At 44.9% G+C, this 8842-nt stretch overlaps 1 long non-coding RNA gene across 1 annotated transcript; it reads right to left on the bottom strand.

Moving 5' to 3' along the window:
* Positions 1-3153: 3153 nt before the first annotated feature.
* On the bottom strand, positions 3154-6355 carry LOC116981613. Its single transcript, XR_004414253.1, has 3 exons — positions 6189-6355; positions 4979-5089; positions 3154-3195 (listed from the first exon to the last, which is right to left on the bottom strand). It is a non-coding gene; the product is annotated as an uncharacterized LOC116981613 (long non-coding RNA).
* Between the last annotated feature and the right edge of the window lie 2487 nt (positions 6356-8842).

Raw genomic sequence — 8842 nt, forward strand, 5'->3', positions numbered from 1 at the left:
CGGTCCATCCTCGACCCCCAGATGAACTGGAAGACGGCCCGGGTGATCCCTGTGGCGTAGGAGGGAGGGACAGGCCACACTTGTGCCAAGTACAGCAGCCCCGAGAGCACCTCACACCTGATGACCGAATTATTTCCGGTTATGGAGAGGGAGCGTTGCCTCCACAGCTACAGCTTCTTCCCCACCTTGGCTATCCGCTCCAGCCAATTCTTGTTACTCGCCTCAGCCCCCCCGAAACAGGTCCCCAGCACCTTCAAGAAGTCAGGCTTGATGGTGAAGGGGACGGAAGATCGGTCGGGCCAGTTGCCAAAGAGCAGGGCCTCGCTCTTCCTGTGGTTCACCCTGGCTCCCGTGGCCGACTCAAACTGGTCGCAGATGCTGATCAATCTGCGGACCGACCTTGGATCCGAGCAGAAGACGGCGACATCGTCCATGTACAGGAAGGCCTTGACCTGAATGCCCCCACTGCCTGGCAATGTCACTCCTCTTATGCTCGCATCCTTCCTGATGGACTCGGTAAAAGGTTCAATACAGCAGACAAACAAGACAGGAGAGAGAGGGCAACCCTGCCTGACTCCAGACCTTACAGGGAAACTGTCTGATTCCCACCCATTGATTTGGACTGCACTATGGATATTGGTGTAGAGCAGTTTGATCCAATTTCGGATTCCCTCCCCAAAACCCATTTTGGAGAGCACGTCCCTCATGTACGTGTGCGATATCCTGTCGAAGGCCTTCTCCTGGTCCAAGCTGATTAGGCAGGCATCCACCTGTCTGTCCTGCACGTAGGCGATGGTATCTCTCAGCAGCGCTAGGCTGTCTGAGATTTTCCTGCCAGGTACAGCACAGGTTTGGTCTGGGTGGATCACCTGTCCCAGAGCAGACTTGACCCGGTTGGCGGTGGCCTTAGACAGGATCTTGTAATCTACATTGAACAATGTTATGGGTCTCCAATTCTTTATATCCTTCATCTCCCCCTTCTGCTTGTAGATTAGGGTGATGCTGCCCTTCCTCATGGAGTCTGACATGCTGCCGGCTAGAAGCATGTCGTTGTACACTTCCAGCAGGTCCGGGCCCACCCAGTCCCACAGAGCCGAATACAACTCGGCCGGTAAGCCATCGCTTCCGGGAGTTTTACTCGAGTCAAAGGAGCGGATGGAGCCAGTCAGCTCCTCTAGGGTCAGTGGTTGCTCCAGACTCTCCCGCTTGCTGTCCTCCAAGACCTCCGTGATAGAGGACAGGAAGTTCTGGGAGGCGGTGCTGTCTGTGGCCTTTCTGTCATACAATTCCGTGTAAAAGGATTTGCAGACCCTCAGCATGTCTGTCTGCGAGGATGCTACCGAGCCGTCCTCCTCCCTAAGGCTGTTGATCACAGAGCTCCCCCTGTGAACCTTATGGAAGAAGAAACGTGAGCACGTCTCATCCTGCTCCACATGGGTCGGAAGATGATCTCGGAGGATTCAGAGGTAAAGAGCCGAGCTTGCCGGTCCTTCACCTCTCTCAGTTCCTCCCTCACATCCACCCCCCTCGACTGCAGAAGGAGCAGTTGTTGCAAATCTGTCTGGAGTTGGCACAATTCCCTCTGACTCTGTCTTGCTCTCTGAACCCCTTTAACTATGAAGAACCTCTTAATGTTCTCCTTGGTTGCTTCCCACCAGAGTGTCGGGGAGTCAAAGAGGGGCCTCACCGTTCTCCAACGAGCGTAGTCCCTCTTTAGCTCCTCAATGTTCTCTGGGGTCAACAGCTTCACGTTTAACTTCCACGTCCCTCTGCCTGCCTTCTGGTCCTCCTGTAGGTGACAGGAAGCCTGAAGGAGGCAGTGGTCAGAGAAGAACACCGGCGTGAGGTTGGTGTGTCTCACCGTGACGGCCTTCGTCGTGAAGACGAAGTCTATCCGGGACCGGGCTCAACCGTCCGATCTCGACCAGGTGAACCGCGGCTGGGACCCGCCTGCAGGGTCGCTGAAGGCATCGTGCAGCTTTGCGTCTTTTACCATTTCCATCAGGAACTTGGTCGTGCTGTCCAGTCTGTTGTCGGCACTGCCGGATCGTCCAGCTGCATCAATGATGCAGTTGAAGTCACCGGCCGGAACGAGCTGGCAGGACGTGGCCAACAGCACTGGCCAGCCTCTCGCTCCGCACGGGTGAGGCATACACATTAATCAGCCGGAGCGGAGAACCACGGTACATAACATCCACCACGAGGTAACATCCTCGTAAATGAGATCCATTGTGATTGGACATCTATGAGATGGCACTGTGACTCATGCAGCAGTTTGATTTTAGTGGGACCATGTGAAGGTTCCAATCTCACACCCCTGTCCCATTGTGATGTCATATATGTAAATGAGATCCATTGTGATTGGACATCTATGAGGTTGCACTGTGCCTCATGCAGCAGTTTGATTCAATTTTTTTTGATATTTTATTCAAAATCTGGGGAAATAATTGACCAAATCTAGAGAGGAGTGCATTTATGAAATCATGTTAAAACCCTACCGAAATTGTAAAAATCTCTGCATTTTTGCGTCTGGTTTTCGAGGAGATACGTTTCAAAGGCAAAATGACATACACCCGCACACACACCATGTTTCTGGAATGTGATCGATTGGAATGTTGCCGCTGCCATGATTTAAGCCATGAGCAGGGCATGGCCGATTTGTATCGGGGCCTAAATAACATTTTTCGCATCAGCAGATTAAAATGAAGCCACACCAAAAAGCAAGATAATATGTTAAATAAACGACATACCTTTTGTTTTGTCCTGCACTTGCGATCCGTGATGTTGAAGGCGTTTTTAGTCGCGATTAAGTTCAATCTAGCGACGCAATCGACCAGCGACTTTTTTTTAAAAGCGGGGGCGGGCTCGCAGAATGGATTTTCTTCATCAGCCTCCCTCCTACAAAGCCTCCGGAATCGCAGGCACAAGCAGTGGCAGATCTGCAGCGCCGCTGATGGTAGGTTTTGTAACAACGCTACACCAATGCTTTCTTTCTTCTTAATGATGTTCCAAACATTTGATTTAGGTAAGCCTAAGGTTTGGCTGATGTCCCTAACAGTTTTATTCTTGCTTCTCAGTCACATAATGGCTTCTTTGACTTTCATTAGCACAACTTTGGTCTTCATGTTGATAAACAGCAATAAAAGTTTCCAAAGGTGATAGAGGAAAGACTGGGTGCTGAGAGCTCTCTTATACCTGCATTAAGGAGGCAATTAAACACACCTGAGCAATTACAAACACCTGTGTCCCAAACATTATGGTGCCCTGAAATGGGGGGACTATGTATAAACACAGCTCTAATTTCTACATGCAGAAACCAAAATGTATAAAAATATCCATTAATAAAATCTGACAATGTGCACTTTAACCACATGTGATTTTTTTCTATTATAAATCTCAAACTGTGGAGTACAGAGGCAAATAAATAAATGACGGGTCTTTGTTCCAAACATTATGGAGGGCACTGTATGCTCTCAGTTGCACCAGGGAGAGTAGTTTAAAAAAAAATATTCTGCAAGGCTTTTTACTAAAGTCTGCCTTTCTATAATCTTTGAATATTTAGAATATATAAACAACAATTGCTCATACAAACAGTGTTTATGCAGCTGCAATATTTACCCATTAGTCTTGTTCAAAATTGAGTATGGGAAATCTGCTTTGCAGCTGTTATGTGCTAGATTCTGGGATTTCCCAAGAAATGCTTACTCCTGTCGATTATCAGAATGCCATACTATCTATTCAATGGTTGCTGCAAACCCCTCAGCATTCAGCAGTCCGATGCCCACACTCTACTATCCATCCCGTTGCTCACATGTACTTATTGTCATGGTCCAAGGCTGCTGCATAGATTAAATGTAGACATTGATGCAAAAGCCTTTCAGAGATAAGACATGGATTTGGGAAATCGGGAATAACAATTAAATTTGTGATGCACCAAGTAACTGGAACAAACTTTTTGTAAACATGTCGAAGTTTGGTTAGCTGATTGTCTGGAAAAGCAGCTCATCTATAACACACACACGCGCTGCACTGACACCTTACATTAATATCAGCCACTATCCACCTTGCATAGCCCAGTGAGGAATGACATTTCATTCAAATTACAAATAAATTATTATTAGTGGAGGTGCTAATCCACTGGGAGGGAAGGGAAGGGAAGCAGCAATGAGACCACCAGGCCAAATGTCTCTTTTGTATTAAAATGCTAGTTCTGACCAAGAGGGACAGATTCCCCATTCTCACCAATGAGTCAGAAATATAGAACTGCTGCCTCTCTAAGAAATCTTGGGAGCATGCACAATTACTTCAGTAATCACACTAGCTGCCACCAGCATGTAAACAACACTTTCTAGCAGCTGAAAGAGTTCTATTGGGCCTTTGTGCATATAAATTGTGGCTGAGGTGTTCTCAACTGCGAGGCTAAGTGCTGGCAGCCGAGAGAAATTTAGAGTACAGGTTTTCAGTAACACGAGCCGATGCATTACAAAAATTGAACGCTGTTTAAAATAACAATATTATTAAAACAGCATTAGGGAGGGAAGCTGATGAATTATTAAGCCTAAATAATAAGTTGATTAACAGGATAGAGCAGGAATGAACTACTAATGAGCCATTAAAATATGCTCAAGGGTAGCTGAAATTGTCTTATGTTCAGCGCCAATAAATCCTGATGCAATTCTTTTTGGGAACTCCACTATGTTCTGTTATTTGGTTAAGATACAAATTGTTAATTGAGCTACAGCATGCTTAAGGTCCAAAAATCATTCTTTTCATAAGCTCTGAGTTTGCTTAATCAGAAAGTTGAGTTCAAAAAGCAGCCCGGACGGATGAAACTGTATTGGATGGAATGTCTCCACTTGAAATTGGTTGGAATAGCCTCAATCCAGGATTTAGCAAAATAAACTACACAATTCTATATTGAATGTCACTTAGACATTAGTGTGGGAAAGAGGGAAAATAAATATCCACACTGGCTTACATGGTCTCTTTTGAAAACGGGGTCAAGGCTTGTTCTTGGCAGAAGCAGAGAGAGCTTTAGTTTTTTTTTAATGTGATTTTGCCAGAGGGCGCTTGAATGGACAACAAAGGCCTGAAATGAAAAAGTTTTACATTTTAGAATTTTTATCCTTCGATAACATAAATATGAGCCTTAGATATCTTCCAATGACAGTGTCTAGTTTTTCCATATACAATCTGCTTATCTTACTTCTAGGAGTTCCGACCAAAGCCACCCTAATGTGATAGGTGCATAATGAGATGCTCTAACCCAGGTGTGTTACCTTTTCAAAAATATGTTACTTTCAAGCTTCTAAAGGATATATTTAAGACAAGTGCAAAGAAAAATATCTAGGCTGCTTTATTGGTGAACAGTTAGGTTCAGCTACACTTCACACATTCAGAACAAAATATCCTTGCATTGATATACAAAATAAAATTGCATCCTTTGCTTTTCAAAATAGAGTATCATTTTTCTTAAAACTATTTACAGTGTTTCTAATCTTCAATAACTTCTTACACTTAAGAAGGGGTGCAGCCGCCTTAGTCCAGAAGTCGGACTGATCCCTCGCCGGGGTGTGCCCTGGGTTTAAAGACCCATTGTCATGGTGCCCAGATGGGCCAGAACCTCGACTAGCTGCTAAATTCCTGCAGAATTCCGCCGCTGGAAGTATAGGATTTTGGTGTCTGTGCATTGTCATAATTCCTTAGAATGTAAAGCTTTCACTGCTTTTAAGAACTTTGCTATATTACTTGTTTCTTAAAAAAAATACTTTGGGGATGAAATTCTTTTGGCATTTGGGCAAGGAAGACAATTACCCTTTGATTTCTTAAATTTCCATCAGTGTTGTTACGATTTTGCAACGAAAAATGTTACGGACTCTTGTTTACTTATATATCACTTATTGTAATATCCAGTTATTTGTTACGTCACCCCATAGAGTAATTTCAGTGTCAGGATACAACTTTAATAAATATTATTTTTGGCTTAAAATTTCAAAAGTCTCAGGTATGCCTAGCATTGCTCATTGAGCAATATGCTTATATGGAGCAAAACATATGGAGCATAATTGCCACCATTTCAACAAACCGTCCAGCATTTTTACCATTTAAATAAAAAGCCGTCAAGAACACCTGTGCATATGCTATCAAATATACAGATATGGAGGATGTAATCTATCAGTGCCACTGACCTCCACTTGGAGTCCAGCAGCAAAGTTCAGCTTGCCATCTCAATGAGGAAATTGCCACTTGGAACTTGTGTCAGTTCAGACAGGTAGAAGAATTCCAGTGTGTCCTTTTCAATTAGGCTGTGGGCCGAGGAGCTTTTTCCTTCAAGTTCGTGACCCAACTCACGGAACTACCTGAATTTTTAATATATTGCGAAAAATATCGTCACAACCAAAACTTGCATTTTTATTAAATATGAGAAAAACTATAAATTTTCCGAGTCGTAATTGTACAATCAATGCACGTTTGACATTGAGGTCGGACGCAAATTGACCACTCCCGCGCTTTGTTTTATGGTCGCTAGGCAGCGAGGACCCTGGGATCATGGCTGCCTCCTAATTACATCAAAACAATAACAAGGTTTCCAAGGAATAAAGGTAATGCTAACATTGCTGATCATTTTGTCTTTCAATTGATTTATCTTTATAAAGTTATGATGTGAACTAAATAACAAATGTAGAGCTAGGGTTAGGATTAGGGTTAGGGTCAGTGGGTTGATCGGTCGGGCTTATCGGTAGGCCGAAGGATGCTGTGGAGGATCGGTCAGGCTGTCGGGCCGCCGGTGGGTCGTGAGAGTGGCCGGGCCACCGATGGATGGTGAGAGTGGTCAGCCGGGCTGGGCCGCCGGTGGGTCATGAGAGTGGCCGGGCAGGGCCGGCCTTAGGAGGTGCGGGGCTCAATTGAGAACAATTTTGGTGAGCCCCAGGTTCCCAACCAAGGTCTGTCAGCCCTGTTACTTAGTATACATTATGAAATTGGACACCAAGGTGCTATGGATTATACACTGTCATAATCTCTCCTGCTCTCGACTGACTGTCAGTACCTCCGCTGGCTTCCAACCTTTACCATAGATGCTAATTACCATGAAACTATTATTCCACACGTTATTTAATAAAGGTTTACTAATATTCTGTATGGGCTCTGCGGTTGCAACCAGCTCCTTGCAATCAATGTTTCAGTCTGTGGTCAGGGAGAATGTCGGCCCTGTACAGCTCCCTCCCGATGGGTGGGAATGAAGGACGGGAATCGGAAGGCCCTAAGGTTGATGATGGGAGGGAGCGGGGAATGTGACCTACTGTCATTGCCGCCACGCATTCGCCGCACGACTGCTCCCGGCAGCATCTCAAGCTTCAGCCTTGTGAAGCTGATATTGACCACTTTTTTCGACACACTTGTTAGTTACGACACGTACCAATTGCAGCCGCCGGTGGACGGTGAGAGTGGTCAGACGGCCAGTGGGTGATGCGAGGGGTCGGTTGGCTGGTGGGTGATGCGAGGGGTCGGTCGGGCTGTCGGTAAACGGATGTTGCAGCGAGCGAGTGGGCAGGCGGACTGACGGAGCCTGCGCTATGGTGGTGCTGAAGGCAGCCCGGGCGGCATGCAGGGTAGTGCTGCTCCCCACCATCATCACCACGGTGATCGAGACGGGCATGCTGGTCGAAGTGGACGCGCTGCGGGGCCACACGTACGGAGCCTGTAGCCGGTCCCAAAGCAGCTCCAGCTGTGGGCAGCTCTGGAAGGGGGCAAGTTAGGGTTAGGGTGAGGATTAGGCATTTTCCTGGCAGTGGAAGATGCCTTAGCCTTCCCCCAGCCTGGCACTGCCCCAGTCCCACTATGGCCGTGACCCCTACTCTGAACACTGGCAGTCAGTGGGGTTCAGTAAACAGGGGAACCCACAGGAACTGCCCTCACCCTTGAAATATATGGTTTAAATAGACTGCAACACGGAAATAGGCTCCCCATGGTGTAATATGGGCATTGGACACTAGATGGCGCTTATTTTTTCGATCTCTTTTTTAAATTAGTTTAATTAATTAATGTGCAACTTTTGGCACTGACGAGTTATGACTTTGTTCTCAATTATATTTTATCTAAATCTGTGCAAAATTTCACGTTGTTCCAAGACATGGGTCATGAAAGTTGATTTCTAGACACATTTTTGATGCTCGGCCCACAGCCTAAATGGGGATTGAAGAGCAACAGACTGGGGTCAAAAGGGAAGTTTAAAAAGAAAAATGCTCTTTAGCTTAAACATATTTAATTACTTGCAAAGTGTTGTCTTTTAAATAATCAAACTTAGCAAATGTAATTTTGAAAACTATTTTAGCTATAATAATTTTTTCACTGTCTCTGGATCTTGGAGACATTCAAAACAATATAAAATCCCTCACATCTTTTATAGCTGCCAATGCTAGAATCATGCTGCCGAGAGCCTGGGATGCTTTAGCAGAGCAACATTAGTCCTCTGCGTCTTAAGTATAGGGAAAACTGCAGGAGGCGATTTTGGCTGGAGTAACCTGGCCTACAACAAGATCTTGTCCATTGTTATGTCAACTTCACAGTAAAATAAATCTTTCATCATTTAGTCATTATAAAACAATTATAAATAAAATGATGAACAATTTAAGTTTCAGAAAATTAATGATTGTTGAACTTTCAGCTATTAGAGTAAAAATAGAATTAATTAAAAAAATAGAATAGTCAGCCAAACTGCCCATCCTCACAAAACTACATTCTTTAGAGGATGACTGATTAGTATATAAAAAAATATTTTTAAATTCACCATTATGGAGTAGTGAGAAACAATGAAGCAGTCATAAATGAGAGTACAAGAGCA

The sequence above is a fragment of the Amblyraja radiata genome, chromosome 15 (assembly GCF_010909765.2).
Source record: "Amblyraja radiata isolate CabotCenter1 chromosome 15, sAmbRad1.1.pri, whole genome shotgun sequence".
In the NCBI taxonomy this organism is placed as follows: Eukaryota; Metazoa; Chordata; class Chondrichthyes; order Rajiformes; family Rajidae; genus Amblyraja; species Amblyraja radiata.